The sequence below is a fragment of the Uranotaenia lowii genome, chromosome 2, assembly GCF_029784155.1.
Source record: "Uranotaenia lowii strain MFRU-FL chromosome 2, ASM2978415v1, whole genome shotgun sequence".
In the NCBI taxonomy this organism is placed as follows: domain Eukaryota; kingdom Metazoa; phylum Arthropoda; class Insecta; order Diptera; family Culicidae; genus Uranotaenia; species Uranotaenia lowii.
In genome coordinates, this window is record NC_073692.1 from 193675521 (window position 1) to 193692025 (window position 16505).

General features: G+C 34.9%; 1 protein-coding gene across 8 annotated transcripts in view; it reads right to left on the reverse strand.

The window, feature by feature from the left end:
• Positions 1-16505, reverse strand: part of LOC129742680 (mucin-19) — a 652529-nt gene that overhangs the window by 628809 nt on the left and 7215 nt on the right. The gene's annotated exons all lie outside the window — the stretch shown is intronic.

The following is a 16505-nucleotide window of genomic DNA, read 5'->3' on the forward strand; positions in this document are numbered from 1 at the left end:
GCAGACTCCTTAAATAATGCAAAAAATCCATTTCCGGCAGGCAAAAAGTGTTGCCTAACAAGTAGACACCAAGCAGATAACCAATCATGATCAGTTCCAAAGATCGAAATCTGTGCATCCGGTTTTTACGCAATATGACCGATGTGTTCTGATGGACAAGAAAATTTATGTTAAAACAGGACTTAAGAGATCAAATTCTTCGTGATGCCTACTCATGAAAAGGTTCCAACCAGATTCTAATTGCTTTTTCCAGGTGAGTTTTTGTGTAAAATATCATGATTTTGCAAAAGTTTTGCTTCTGTGGTAAAAAAAAAAATAAATCAATACATGACTGAAAAAAGTGTGCAAAGATAAAAAAGAGATTTTATGAAAAAGTTAGAGTATTTCTTGGAATCAATAATAAATTTTTTTTATATTTTTACATTAAATGTCATATTAACACCTCCATTTCCTCCATAGAAAGTTTTTTGATCAAATGAATAGTTTTTAAAATACACACGTTTGTAACTGCCCGGATTCTTAATGATCATAGCCTTATCAAATTCCATTGTTCTCCTGAAATTCTTAATTCAAAGGCAGTAATCGGGAGCTTATTGTTTTTAAAATTTTTAGGAATTTCCATATTACCAGCTATGATCTGTAAAATTTCGTATGTAGTATAATGTATGTATGTATGTAATTTGATATAAACTGAAAGCTTTCATTATTTCGTTAAAAAAATCCCCAGTTTCTTGGAAACATCTGAAGCAGACATTCAAGCGATTTCATCTAGAATGTACAGTTCGAGTCAAATAGACAGCAACATAAGGTTAAAATCCCTGGGAAATTCACAATTCAAAAGTATAAGGTTTTCAAAATTTTTGCGATTTTTTTGAAGTGTTATGATGATTTGAATGTGCATTTCGGGTCATATTGACCCCAATAGCTTTGGAAAGGTTATAAAAAAATAGTTTTTTTTGTTCAGATGTCACATTTAGGGTATCCACTCAGTTTCTATATTTTATTTTTACATTTTCCTCGACTTTTTGCCGCATGATTTCAAAAAATTTCCCTTTTAACCCCTATTTAACACCATTTGATGTTTTTTTATGATTTAATAATACACTACCCGGTGTGCTTTGCTACACCTTTTCAAAATAAATGTATTTTTCCAAAGATTTTTCAAATTTCAATTAATTTTTTGACATTATTTTAAATCAAATTTCAGCATATTTCAAAAGCAACCGCTTTAAATGAGAGCTACAACTGAGTTTCGAATTACAATTCAAAGATTACTTAAACTTATTTTCTGAAAACTGAAAACTCTAAACTTTTTTTTCATAATATAACATTTTTAATCTTTGTTTATTCCGGGGATAATTTCTTACGCCATGTCGGCGGATCGAATGTTTTCTAGGCTCAATCAAATAAATGAAAAATTATTGCAAACACATAAAAAGTAACGTTAACATTTTATTGTTTCAACAATAGGCTAAAACCTCTACACTAATTGAGAGTTAAGAGAATAAGGGCTGAACATTATGGGGTCATCTACCATTACACCTTTTCCCTCCTAAACATATCAACGCCTAAAAACTTGGTAGACTGGCAACATTAACAAAACTTCAAAATAGAACCGGTTGAAAGATGTGACGTTAAATTTAAGGTGACCAACCGTGTTGAGAATCAACAATCTTTTTTAATAAATTTCAAAAGTTTTTCAGTTATTTAATTGATTTTAATTTTTCATCATCTACCCCATAGGAATATTTTTTTTTAGGTATCTGAAAAACGTCACATGGCACATTTGGTACCTTTGTTTGATAAGAGTTTTCGAGTTTTTCCAAATAAAATATGAATTAAATCTGCCTAAGGCTATGGCCATTTAGAATCCAGAATTTTTCAGTCACGTGTTGATCTATTATTTTTATCACAGAAGCAAAACCTTTGCAAAATCATGATGAAACCAATTGGAATCTAAATGGAACCTTTTCATGGGTAGGCATCCCGAAGAATTTGACCTCTTAAATTCGGTTTCATCATAAATTTTCTGATCCATCAGAACACATCTGTCACATTGCGTAAAAACCGGTTGCACAGATTGCGATCCATGGAAGTACTCATTGTTAGTTATTTTCTGGGTATCTACTAGACAGACAATACTTTATGCCTGCCGGAAACGGATTTAATGCATTGTTTAGGGGTCTGCATCAAATTATACCCAATAAACATAGACTTTTTTCCATATTTGTGATCAAGGGTTCCACTACGATGCTTGGTTTGAACTTCGTGAGCATTCTAGAGTTTTTTTCTTATACTTTTTAACCATTTGGACCAAAAAAAATTCAGAAAAAATCAACAGCTAATGAGTTTTACAATCAACAATGAAAAATTTCCAAGGCGATTGTGCAAAATTATTTTTATCATGTCTTTTTGCATTATAAATATCTGAAACACACGTAAATTTAAAAATTTGAAATAAATAGGCAAGAAAGTCCTTTTCATATCCAACACAACGCTGCTAAATTTTTGCATATCCGACCTCTAGTAACGTAGCTATCACCGAAATAAAGTGCCCGGATACTAAATGATCATAGCTTTTTTTCTACCCAAATCCGTCCTGAAAAGGGAGGGTCTAAAATTAACCATACCCAAACAACTTATCAAAATATGGTTCCATTTGTTTGATTAATTCTCGAGTTATGTAAAAATTGTAAAGGAGTCCCATCTCCTTTCCCTATCTACACATTGGATGGAGTGGTGAGTACTAAATATTAATAGGAATATTTCTCGTACTCAAAAACTGTTTGATGCCGAATTTTTTTAATTTGCTCAATTAATTCTCGAGTTACGCAAAAAAATTGTATGGAAGCCGCCTTCCCTCTTTGAATCTTCTCGCCGAAATAAATGAGGAGTCTCAATTTATCATAGAAACTTTTCTCGCATTCAAACACCCTCACGTGCCAAATTTGGTTCCATTTGTTCGATCAGCTCTCCATTTATGCTGAAAATTGTAAGGAACCCCCCCCCCCTCCTTCCCCCTTTCCATCCACCTTTTTGAAGGAGTGATAGGTACCAAATATTCATTGAAGATATAAAAATGAATTTCTGTCCGTCTGTCTGTTCCCTGTAGACTCGGAAACTTCTGAACCGATTTACTTGAAACTTAGCAGGTGGGTGTTTAAGAGGCCTGGAAAGGTTCCTATGATAGTTTGAGACCCCTCCCTCTCACTGGAAGGGAGGAATAATCTCAAAGAAAAGAAAAATGTTTGCATAGCTCGAGAACCGATTAAGCAAATTAAATCAAATTTTGCATGGGAGGGTATTTGGGTATGAGGAATGTTTCTATGAACACTTGATACCACTCCCTCTTTTCAGTGAGGAGATAGGAAGGGGGGAGGGGTGCTACCTTACAATTTTATACATAACTCGAGAACTAATCAAGTCAATGGAACCAAATTTGGCATGGTAGAGTATAGGAATACGAGAAATGTTTTTGTTATTATTGCAGACCCCTCCTTTCTTCCAGTGGAGAATTAGGAAGGGAGGAGGAGGTCTTCCATATATTTTGTATTGCATAACTTGAGAACTATTCGATCAAATGGAACCAAATTTGGCTTGGAAGGGAAATGGTTCTATGAATATTTGGTACCCCTCCCTTCTTCCAGTGGAGACATAGAAAAGGGGCCTCCTTTACAATTTTAAGCATAACTGGAAAGCTAATGAAGCAAATGGCACTAAATTCGTCATGAGAAGGTATTTAAATACGAGAAACGTTTCTTTGTTATTTTCTATGATATTTTGAGAACCCACTGTTCTTTCAGTGAGAAAACTTCAAGGGGGAAGAGTGATCCCATGCAATTTTCATCCAGCCAATTTGGAATAGGAGGGTATTTGAATACGAGGAATTTTGCTATGAATATTTGGTGCTACCGCTTCTACTAGTGCACTGGGGTGATGGGAAAGAAGGACAGGTTAGTGGGCTGCTTTACAACTTTCTGAATAACTGGAAAACTAATCAAGAAAAAGCAAATTAAATTTGGCATAGGAAGGCATTTGGATACGAGAAATTGTTGTATGCTTATTTGAAACTCCTTTCTTAAAAACTTATCAACCAATGGAACTAAAGGGTGATACGGTAAAAATGTGGTCAATATCAACTTGACGTATTTCTTTCAATTTTGCATCTAAAAAAACTGAACACCCCTCATTTTGAAGGTGTGTGTGTGTAGAATGTTGCTCCTATTTTGAATTTGGATTTCACTCTTCAGTTGTCAAAATGCCGTCCAAGGAAGAATAGCAGCGTATTAAAATTTTGCTCGCGCATCGCGAAAATCCGAGCTACTCGCACGCAAAGCTGGCAAAATCGCTAAAAGTTGCCAAATCAACCGCTACAAATGTAATTAAAGTGTTTGGGGAACGTTTGTCGACAGCCAGGAAGTCTGGATCGGGGGGAAATCGAAAACCGGAAGCCGCTGAGACGACAAAGAGAGTTGCCGGTAGTTTCAATCGAAACCCCAACCTCTCTCTCCGAGATGCCGCAAATAAGCTGGGTGTATTGTCTACAACCGTGCATCGAGCCAAAAACGAGCCGGACTATCGACTTACAAGAAGGTAGTGACTCCAAATTGCGATGATGAACAAAATACGACGGCCAAAGCGCGATCCCGAAGGCTGTACACGACGATGCTGACGAAGTTTGACTGCGTGGTAATGGACGACGAAACCTACGTCAAAGCCGACTACAAGCAGCTTCCGGGACAGGAGTTTTATACGGCAAAAGGAAGGGGAAAGGTAGCAGACATTTTCAAGCACATGAAACTGTCAAAGTTCGCGAAGAATATCTGGTTTGGCAAGCCATCTGTACCTGTGGCTTGAAAAGCAGCATTTTCATAGCTTCCGGGACTGTCAACCAAGAAATTTACGTGAAAGAGTGTTTGAATAAACGTCTGCTGCCTTTCCTGAAGAAACACGGTTGTTCCATACTGTTTTGGCCGGATTTGGTATCTTGCCATTACGGTAAAAAGGCCATGGAGTGGTACGCCGCCAACAACGTGCAGGTGGTTCCCAAGAACAAGAACCCTCCCAACACGTCAGAGTTCCGTCCAATTGAGAAATACTGGGCTATTGTCAAGCGGAACCTAAAGAAGACCAAGAAAACTGCTAAGGACAAGCAGCAGTTCGAGGCAAACTGGCTTTCTGAGGCGAAGAAGGTGGACAAGGTGGCTGTACAAAATCTGATGGCAGGGGTTAAGCGTAAGGCCCGCCAATTCGGATTTGGAAAAGCAGAAGCCCAACTGAATATTTTTCCTGAATTTTATACTAATTAAACTTGAAAAAGAAATTTAATTTGATTTTTTAAATAAACGATTTCACCGATTTACACACGTTTTCCCTTGACCAAATTTTGACCGTATCACCCTTTATATTTGATACATGAGGATTTTTGATTACGAATCAAATTGATTTGATCTACCTCCTCCCAGCAGTTGCGGATGGGATGTGGATCTTCTTGACATGTTTATCTACATGCCTTAATGAGTAATCATGTTAACATCAAGAAAAGTGTTTTTTAACCTTGATGACAGGTCATACTGTACTGTTGGAGGGATGGGGCAATAGCGTGTAATGTATGTAATTTTACCAGTGATTTTGGTGCTGGTATTTTGCTCTCTTATCACAACTTATCAGTGTTATCCTTAAACTCACAGCAATTCATTCGCAATGTAACAACTTACACTTACACTTTTAGCTCGAACATACTGTGGCAGCACAAAATTGCGAAAGAAAAGAAGCCCTCCCTAGGAATGGAAGGCCTGTTTTTACTTCATGAATTAACCTGAGCCCGACACTCACCCACATTCACAAAAGCCAATCATAACAAATAAACAGGCTCAATAATAAACATTCCCCGAACGACGGCGGCTTCTCATCAAAATGAGGCAGACACACCAAACCACCACACCAATACAAGTGTATGCTGACTGGCTCTCGGTTTGTTTTTCTTTTGCCAAGAAAATTTACTACGTCTCAGCATATTTTTTATTTTGCCCATTATGGTTCCGAGGTCACTGACGATGATGGTGTTGCTCTACGCTTCGAAGAGCGCCTCTTTACTGGGGGAATTCATCAGGAATATCTTGTAAAGTTTTAAGAATGTTAACAGTAGATAGTAGTATGAAAAAATATTCAAAAGTGCATATAAAAATTTTCTAATTTAAGATTCATCAGTCAGAACCGATCCAATGTATAATATCTCTTAATTCAATGCTTGACGATTGTTTGATCGACAATTTCAATATCGCTCAACGTTGAATTACTTCAAGAAGTCAATGAAGAAAGCATAGTAGGCTAATAGTAGGGCGGCAAGAGAAGTAAGTAAGAGCACCCATTCATAAATGACCGAACGGACTCGGTTGGGTCCACACTATATAGTTGCCGACTGAGGAAGGCTTTCCATACCATATACACATGGGCATTTGGAGGCATCCATACAAAACACCAAAAACGTTGGAAGAGGACAAGGTGTTTCGAATTGCAGAGCTGCCGATCCTCCTGCTGGACACTTCCCTAGCCTTCACTGACTGACTGCACTTCTTAAGAGACCTCTTCTCCCATCTCATCTCTCCGAGTATTATTTTTCCTCATTCCTGCCAATTGTGAAGGCAGTTGTAGGTAAGTAGCAGTGCAATTTACTCTTGGCGTTTGGCTTCTGCACAAAATATACATATTAATGACTGCATCAACATTACTACGGGTGGCGGCATCGCCGGGTGGTCTCTTTGCTCAGCCATTTACAGGAGAAGATACCCCGAGAACGAATGTGTAATGTCTGGCTGTGAAACCAACTATTACCTGCCGCTGCGCTTCCTACTTCTATACTTACTTACAGATTGCTTCCCCGTTTTTCCGCAAATAGTTCTTTGCGGGAAAAAGGTAGCTTCTAGCATCTCTCGTTCAACCATAGCGGCGGTGGCGAGTTATTCCTTGAAACGGGTTGTTGAGTTTCGTGAATCAGAAATGCAGAGTACTGCTGCAAGGGCAACAAACACGACTGAGACGATTTAACAGCCAATCAACCAAAACACGGAACCGGGCCGAGGTTGTAAAATGACTTTCGAGCATGTAATTTAGGGCCGCTTTTCTGTGCCGAGTTTATAAGTTAATTCGTAGGACGTTTGATAAGAAAAACTAACCGGAAAATTTCTCACTTCCATCTGTACCGTTGAGCCGTCAACACGTACGCCGGAGCATCGTATCGTTGCTGTGTACCTGCAGGAACATTTTACATTATTTATTTTTTCCTTACCTGTATTTCAATCAGCACTTTTCAGTGCTAAAATTATTTTCATTTTCTTTTATTCATATTTTCTCTTTTCTTTCCAGCATGGGGAAGTCTTCGGCCGGAAGAAAACGGATTGCTGAACCTAATCCAGGGCCATCTGCCAAAAAAGTTGAAATTTCCAATTCATTCGATGTCCTTCATAACATCGGTGATGAGGAAATATTCATATTTAATTCTGATAAGAGTACTAAGAAACCTTCTTCTTCTTATACTCTTAAAAACGAAAGGATTCCACCAATAACGGTCACGATTCCTGACTTCAATGCCTTTCGAAAAGAAATCGTCACTTCCGTCAAGGATGTGAAGATTTCTTTTCAGATCGGTCGAAGGGGAACTGCTCGTATATTGGCGGAATCTTTTAATGATTTTCAAAAGGTTTTAAATTATTTGAATAATAAAAAACACCAATTTTTTACGTACGACGCTAGAAGTGATCGTCCTTTTAAAGTTGTACTTCGTGGTCTCACTGGCGATCAGACACCGGATGAGATCACAGCTGAATTAAATTCTTTGTTAGGTTTTTCTCCAATTCAAGTAATTCAAATGAGGAAAAGAACCAACACGAATAATACCAGTAGTGTTGGTTTTGCTCCTGAACTTTATTTGATCCATTTTAAAAAGGATCAGGTTAATAATTTGCAAATTCTTGAAAAGGCTCGTCTTATGTTTCATTGTCGAGTCAAATTCGAACCTTTTCGTAAATCTTCTACCAATTTTTTACAAAACATTACGCAATGTCGTCGTTGTCAAGCTTTTTGTCATGGCACTAAAAATTGTAGAATGAATGCCAGATGCATGTTTTGCGGCTCATTCGATCATGAAAAATCTAAATGCCTTTTTGGTGGTGATAAGCCAAAAACAGAATTTTTTAAGTGTGCGAATTGCGCAGGTAATCACTCCTCGAATTCGCTAGATTGTCCCATCAGGGCAAAAATTGTTGCTTCTAGGAAAAACCCCAAAGTTTCCAGAAAAGTTTCTTCTCCTCCTTCCTCTTTTTCGTCTACACACGTCAGACCGGCAAACAACCTGCCTGTTCGCAGTCAGCCTCGGCCTACATTGGAATCACGGCTGGGTAATACCCGAAGTGATTTTAATGTTACCTGGGCTGAATCTGCGCCCCAGACTCGTTGTTTATCGTTCTCAGAGGTGGTTGAAAATGGGTTTCCCTCTTCAGGTTTAACTAATAAAAATGGGAAAAAACCAAGTCTCAACGTTCATGCGAAGGCTTGGGAAAATCCCCGAAATTCAAATACTTGTTCTTCTCCTTCATTTTCTGATCCTAACAATTTTGTTGATTTGGGTGAGATTACTGAGGAAAAATTAAAATTTTTGCATCAAAATTTAATGGAAATGATGCAACTTATGTTGAAAGCAAATTCAATGTTTGAAGCTTTCCAAACTTCTTTTAATTATGCTAACAAAATTATTATGACTTTACGATTCCCTCATGGATCCAAATAGATGTTTAAATATTATGAATTGGAATGCTAGATCTTTGCTGGCTAACCAAGATGAATTCTTTTTATTTTTGAAAACTCAAAACATACATATTGCTGCCATCACTGAAACTTTTTTAAAGCCAGACAATAACTTGAAAAGCAATGCTTTCTTTAAAATTTTACGAAATGATCGACTTGATCGACAAGGTGGGGGTGTAGCTATTGTCATCAATAGTCGTCTCAAATTTAGACTTCTTCCTTCTTTCAATACAAAAGTCTTAGAAACAATTGGAATTGAATTAGAAACTTCTATGGGGAAAATTATAATTGTTGCCGCATATTTGCCTTTCCAATGTAGCGGTGAACAGAAAAATTTTTTGAAGGGAGATTTACAAAAACTCACTAGAAATAAATCTAAATTTTTTATTATTGGTGACTTTAATGCAAAACACCGATCTTGGAATAATATTTCATCAAATTCAAATGGGAATATTTTGTTTAATGACTGCTCTGCAGGTTATTATACTGTTGAATATCCTAATGGGCATACTTGTTTTTCTTCAATTAGAAATCCCTCCACAATTGATTTGGTTCTAACGGATTTAGGCGAGCATTGTAGTCAATTAGTTACTCATGCGGACCTCGATTCAGACCACCTTCCAGTAACATTTTCTTTATCTCAAAGTCCCATTGAAAACCCTTTAAAATCAACTTTTAATTTTCAAAAGGCTAACTGGGAGCGATATATGAATTTTATTGAACGTACTTTAGATGTCAACGTTCCACTGAATTCAATAGAAGATATTGATTTGGCTGTAGAAAATTTGACAACTTCAATAGTCAATGCTAAAGCCGCTTCAATACCTAAAGTTAAACATAAATTTAATCAACCTTTAATTGATGATGATCTTCAGTTTTTGATACGACTGAAAAACATTCGTCGACGCCAATATCAACGTACTAGGGATCCTTATTTGAAATTAATTTATTGCGACCTTCAAAAAGAGATCAAACGTCGTTTAAATTTCATTCGTAATGAAAATTTTGCTAAAGCAGTAGAGGATATAAAACCCTACTCAAAGCCATTTTGGAAATTAACTAAAATTTTGAAAAAGCCCCAGAAGCCAATTCCTACTTTGAAAGATGGGGATAAACTTCTTTTAACTAATTCAGAAAAGGCTCAAAAATTAGCCCAACAATTTGAGTCTGCTCATGATTTTAATTTAAACGTTGTAAGTCCAATTGATGCTCAAATTTCCCTAGAATTTGATGATATTCTTTCCAAGCAAAATGTGTTTGAAAGTTCTTGTGAGACAAATATTGATGAACTTAAATTGATTTTCAAAAAATTTAAAAACATGAAAGCTCCGGGGGAAGATGGGATTTTCTATATTCTTATTAAAAAGTTGCCTGAAAGCACTTTAAATTTTTTAGTTAAAATCTTCAACAAATGTTTTCATTTGGCTTATTTTCCCAATAAATGGAAAAATGCCAAAATAACTCCAATTTTGAAACCTGGAAAAAGTGCTTCAGAGCCTTCAAGTTATCGACCAATTAGTTTGCTTCCTTCTTTAAGTAAACTATTTGAGAGAGTTATTTTGAATAGAATGATGATTCACATTAATCAGAATTCTATTTTCCCTGATGAACAATTTGGTTTTCGTCATGGACATTCTACTACACATCAACTTTTGAGTGTAACTAATATGATTAACGCTAGCAAATCTGAAGGTTATTCAACTGGTGTTGCTCTTCTTGATATTGAAAAAGCTTTTGACAGTGTTTGGCACAAAGGTTTAGTAGCTAAATTAGCTCGATTTGATTTTCCTGTATATCTCACCAAAATTATTCAAAATTATTTGACTAGCCGAACCTTACAAGTAAGCTATCAAAATTCATGCTCTGAAAGGACACTCATTAGAGCTGGTGTCCCTCAGGGTAGTATACTTGGGCCAATCTTATATAATATTTTTACTTCTGATCTTCCTGATGTACCAGAAGGAAAAGGTAGAAGATTATTTGCTGATGACACTTTGCTTTCAGCCAAAGGTCGAAATTTACGGGTGGTACGCAGTAGATTGCAACAAAATTTAAATTCCTTTTTGAATTACTTGAAAATGTGGAAAATTTCTCCTAACGCTTCCAAAACTCAACTTATTTTATTTCCCCATAAGCCAAGAGCAAATTTTTTAAAACCTAATGAAAATCATTCCATAACTTTTAATGGGGTTTCATTAGAATGGTCTGATCACGTTAAGTACTTGGGACTTACACTTGATCGGAATCTTACTTTTAAAAATCACATTGAAGATATTCAATCTAAATGTAATAAATACACTAAATCTCTTTATTCTCTCATCAACAGGAAATCCCGGTTGTGTCTGCGAAATAAGATGCTCATCTACAAACAAGTTTTCCGACCAGCGATCATGTATGCAGTTCCGATTTGGTCTAGCTGCTGCGCGACGAGGAAGAAAGCCATCCAGAGGATTCAGAACAAAGTTCTGAAAATGATTTTGCGGCTTCCACCTTGGCACAGCACCGAAGATCTTCATCGGATTGCGGGCATTGAATCGATCGAAGAGATGGCCAACAAAATCATCTCCAACTTCAGAGGCAAATCGATGCAGTCTTCCATCGCAGAGATTCGTTCTCTTTATGTTTAGTTTAATTTTAAGATAGTGTTTAGTTTTAAGTATAAAATATTTTTGCTATTACAGGATGTTCTCCTACATTAAAAACTTGATTGCGCTCAGCAAATTAAAATCTTATAAATAAATTTTTAGAATCTAGTTACTTATAGGGCTATGAACAGTTCATTATTGAGCTGAACACCTAGTTTAATGCAATAATGTAATATAAGTGTAATGATGATTTGATACAAATAAAGACATATTTAAAAAAAAAAAAACCGGAAAATTTTACGCAAGAAAAAAATTCAACAAAACTCTGTTGTCTACTTTAAACATTGCAAAATTTCGCTCAAATATATCAGATCCGGGCATTTTTAACAATTATGGTAGAAAAAAAAGGAAAATAGTAGGTATACATTTCTCAAAATTTAAGAAAATTTCAAATAACATGATTCCGTTTAGTTTAATCATAATCAGTTTTAATCTGATAACCGTATGCACTTGTTTTTTTCAAATAAAACAATTCACAACCGTACACAGAAATTTTTTTTGAATATTACGTGTCACTGAAAACTGCAACCTTTAAAATAAATCACATGTAATTAACAAAACCTGTAATTTTAAATTGTTTCCCTTGAAAGTTAACGAAGATTCATTTATTATTACAGCAAATGTCCTGTTAAAAAGTTGTACACTAAAAATTAAATGTCACGTAATCATGTTTTCGACCTGTAAAATTACGGTAAATGTCCTGCTCCTTTTTGCTACAGGACATTTGCGTAATTTTACAGGAAATAATTTTTGCTGTATGCTCGTGATGAATCTGGGCATAAAAGGGCAAAAAAGTGACAGTTATTCAATAAAAAATGTGTGAAATGTATGTAAATCTATATATATAAAAAGCAATTTCTGTATGTTTGTTTGTTTGTTTGTCCTCTATAGACTCAACCGTCTTAAAAGCTAGAGGTCTGAAATTTGGCATGGATGATCATTAGGACCAGGAAGGATGAAAAATGTTTTCAGATTTTCGGATGACCCCTTCTGAAGGGGGTCGTCCATACAAGACAAATATTGTTTTCGCGATGTTGACGTTACTTTTCGTCGGATCGTGTTGAAAATTTGCACATGAAAGTTTTGAAAGACGAGAAATGCATTTCAGGTGTCAAAGTGTGTGTAAGGGATCGGCCAAAGGGGTCGTCCATATTAACTGTTAGCTGTTTTTGCGATATTGACGTTATTATACATCGTATTCAGATGAAAATTGGTACACGATAGTTTTGAGTGACGTGCAATCGATTTGAGGTATCAATTTTAGTGTAAGGGGCCGGCAAAAGGGGTCGTCCATATTAAATTTTCAGTATCTTAGTGATATTGACGTTTTTATACATCGGATTGGGATGAAAATTTGCACATAAGAGTATTTAGGAACAAACAACTGATTCCACTTATTCAAACTAAAATCAGGTGTCGGCTAAAGGGGTCGCCCATATTAACTATTCACTGTTGATGCGATATTGTCGTTATTATACATCGGATTCAGATGAAAATTTGTACACGAGAGTCTTGAGAGACGAGCAATGGATTTCAGGTATTCAATTCAGTGTACGGGGCCGGCAAAGGGGGTCGTCTATATTACCCTTTCAATATTTTTGCTATATCGTTGATATTATCGGATTGGGATGAAACTTTGCACACGGTAGATTTCAGGAACGGGCAATCGATTTCAGATGTCAAATATTTTGCCAGGGGTCGACGAAAGGGGTCGTCCATATAGATTAATTTTTCACTGTTTTTAGCAATATAGACATTATTATACAATGATTGCTTTGAAAATTGGTACACGGGAGTTTTGAGGGAAGGGCAATCGATTTCAGATATCAAAGATTGTTTAAGAGGCCACCGAAAGGGGTTTAACTTTTTGGCAATAATTGCGTTGTTATGCAATGATTTAGTCAAAATTTATACACGGGGTTTTTTGGCACGGTCAATTGATTCCTGATTTCAGATTCCGGATAGTAGCAGACGACAGATAAAGTGATCGTCCAATATTTTTGCATTTAATTCTTAACAAAGAATTCAAAAGTGCATGTGGAAAATGCTTGCCAACTTTCATGCAAACTGTTCATGATATGTTCCAAGTTGAAAGCGAAATGGAGTTCGTATAGGATCAGCTAGTATCAGATAAATGGTTAACAAATTCAATCCCAATTCTCAATATATTCCCAATATATTCGGGCAAATTTTGTCAAAATCTGAAACTGACTCAACAAAGAACCAATAATAAAATTTAAAAAAATTGTTTTTATCAACATTTTTCGACAAATTTAAAATCGTATCTAAGGCTTCCAAAAGACCTTTCATGATTATTTTTTTATAAAACTTGCTTAAAAATACCGGTTTTGGAGGCATAAATTTAATAAAAATACAACTCAATTTGGATTTTTCGATTGATCTTCCAAAATAAAGTGAATAAATCCGGGCAAAATAAGAGCATTTTTCAATGAAATCCGGGCCGAACTGTTCCAAAATTATGTATTAAATATCCGACCAAACCCGGATAAAACTTGGCAAAATGGCAACGTTCTTCTAAATCTATATCAGAGTGGCCAGCGAGTTTCCATTTTCAAATTTCCGGTTTTCCCGATTGAGAGTGTTAGATTTTCCCTGTTTCAAAATGCGCCTATTAATATGTTTATCAGGTTTTTTGATCAAAAATAAAGATATTTTTATGAAAGTTGAGCGTTAAAGTGTGAGAGGGCTTTGATTTTTTCAGTAATTTAATATTGAAACTCAAAGGTTATTCAGATGACGGTGATGGTAATATGCTTAAAACTAATTTTTGTTGTCCAAACTTTAACCTTCTTTTCAGTCTAAAGACCATCTGCGATTATAAAGGTAAATGCTTTATTTTATCATTTGCATGGCATTAACTACATATAATTTGGGTATCATGCCGTGTATATAATATTACAAAATTGAAAGTTGGGATACTGAATTGTGCTTTTGAACTCTTGCTTCTGAATTCTGAAATTTTATACATAATTATGAGCGGTGAATTTCGGATAACTAACCGATTCATAATTCAATTTAATTTGTAGTTTTCATCCATAATTCAAATTTGAATTTCAATTTCTGACACTTATTTTATTTTCGGAATGCGCTTTTAAAGCCACAGCTCTAGGTGCCGGACTCGTTAATTGAACATCCTATCCGAATTTTAATTTTTTTTTAAATTAACATTTTTTATTTAATAAAGAATGCGATTCCAACGAATAATGTATACAAGAATCACACAAAACTTGCTATCATGTTACAGCTTCACTACGTTTATTAATTAACCAAATAAAATGATGGCATACTAATATATTTTTTTGTTGCATTTTTTCTCGCATGGATCAATTCCCGATTCTCGAAAGTTAAAATGGAGCTGAATTATATAATTGTCATTTGATGTTTGATTTTTCAACTTATGTTTTAATGTTTTAGACAATTTTTAGTGCTTTAGTACAATAACACAAACAACGAAATTTGGATTATTTTAGTTTTTTTCAAATATTTTATCAATCAAATGAAAACTTGGACCATAACCATAGTCCAAGTTTTTGGATATTTGATAAAAGTACCTGAAACTCAATTGGAAACAGCTAAAAATAAGTAAAGTCTCGTCGAAAACGTCAATTGTTACCTTTAATCATAAGATCTTTGTAAAAATAAGCTACTTAAGGACTTTGTGAATGCATCACTGAATTCATATCTCTCGTTTAACGCTCTATTAACGTTCATTTTTTTTTTTCATCAAATTAATTTGTTATTTCAGTCGGACTATTAAAAAAAACTTCCCCATTTTGAATGTTTTCGTTGGATTTCTGCTATTTTTTTCAAGTTTCGTTTCAGCATAACGTGTTCTTCTGAAAAAAATGAGCTCCTGATTCAGATTTGAAAATCATCAATACTACACTAGTAAATAATATTTCCAGTTATAAGATAGATGTTAAACATGCATCTTAGTTTTCGAGATGTGGGTTCAGTCAGTGTGAATTCAACGTATGAATTCACATCAGAACTAAGAGGTCGCAGCATTTAGACGTTATTTTATTCCTTTCACTTATTTCTTCATTCAGAATTTTAAGGTCTATGTTAACCATATATTCGTAAAGAAAGAGCACAAAGGTAAAAAATATAAAAATTCTTTCATTAATTTGACTGCTATAACGTATTAAAACTTCAGTTATGAAAAAAAAATATTTATTTCAAATTGTTTTTTATTCACTGCAGTGCATGCAAATAATTGACAAATTAACAGCACTGAACTTGAATTACACTAAAATTACATGACTCAGAACACATGCAAATATTATATGTTGTCAAAATCTAACCGTTTTTTCTCAATTTTTTATTCACTTATTTCCACCAAAAAAAAAACTATTTTTACTATCGTTAACATAATTTTCAGTCAATCTTTGACGTTTTTAGACATTTTTTTTCTTTAAAAAAATATACCTTTTTTGTGATGCTTGTTTTTTGTCATTCTCCATCCTTTCTTAGTTATTTTTTGTCAGTTTAAGGGGGGGTAGGGTCTAACACTTTAAAAAAATCGATTTTTTTATTTTTCTATTTTCTTATTGTAAAACATTTCAAGAATGTTGTGTCAAATTTTCAAGTCGATTGAAGCAAAACTGTAGAAGTTATAGGCCTTTATCTCCTCCTATCTAATACTGCAAGAAAGCAAGAGCAGAAATTTCAAACGCGTTTTTCTCGAAAGCACATTTTTAAAGTCCGTGGACATCGTCATTTGAAAACTACTTATCCGATTCTTTTCAAATTTGGATCATACTTTCTACATATAAAATACCAGACCCCAACGTTTTTCTTTTTTGATTTTTTTACTTTGGGGAGATTTTACAGGTGAAAAATGGCGGATTTTTAAGTGAAAAATCGTAATTTTTACTTCAAACAGCCACAAAAATTTCATAAAAATATTTTTAAGTTAAATAAAAACGTTGGGGTCCAGAAAAACATCTATTAAAAATATTTTGCTCTGATTTTTTGACTTCAGATGATTCTGTGCTGAGATACAGTGTCCACCGCAAATCCTGTTTTCTAAAAGGC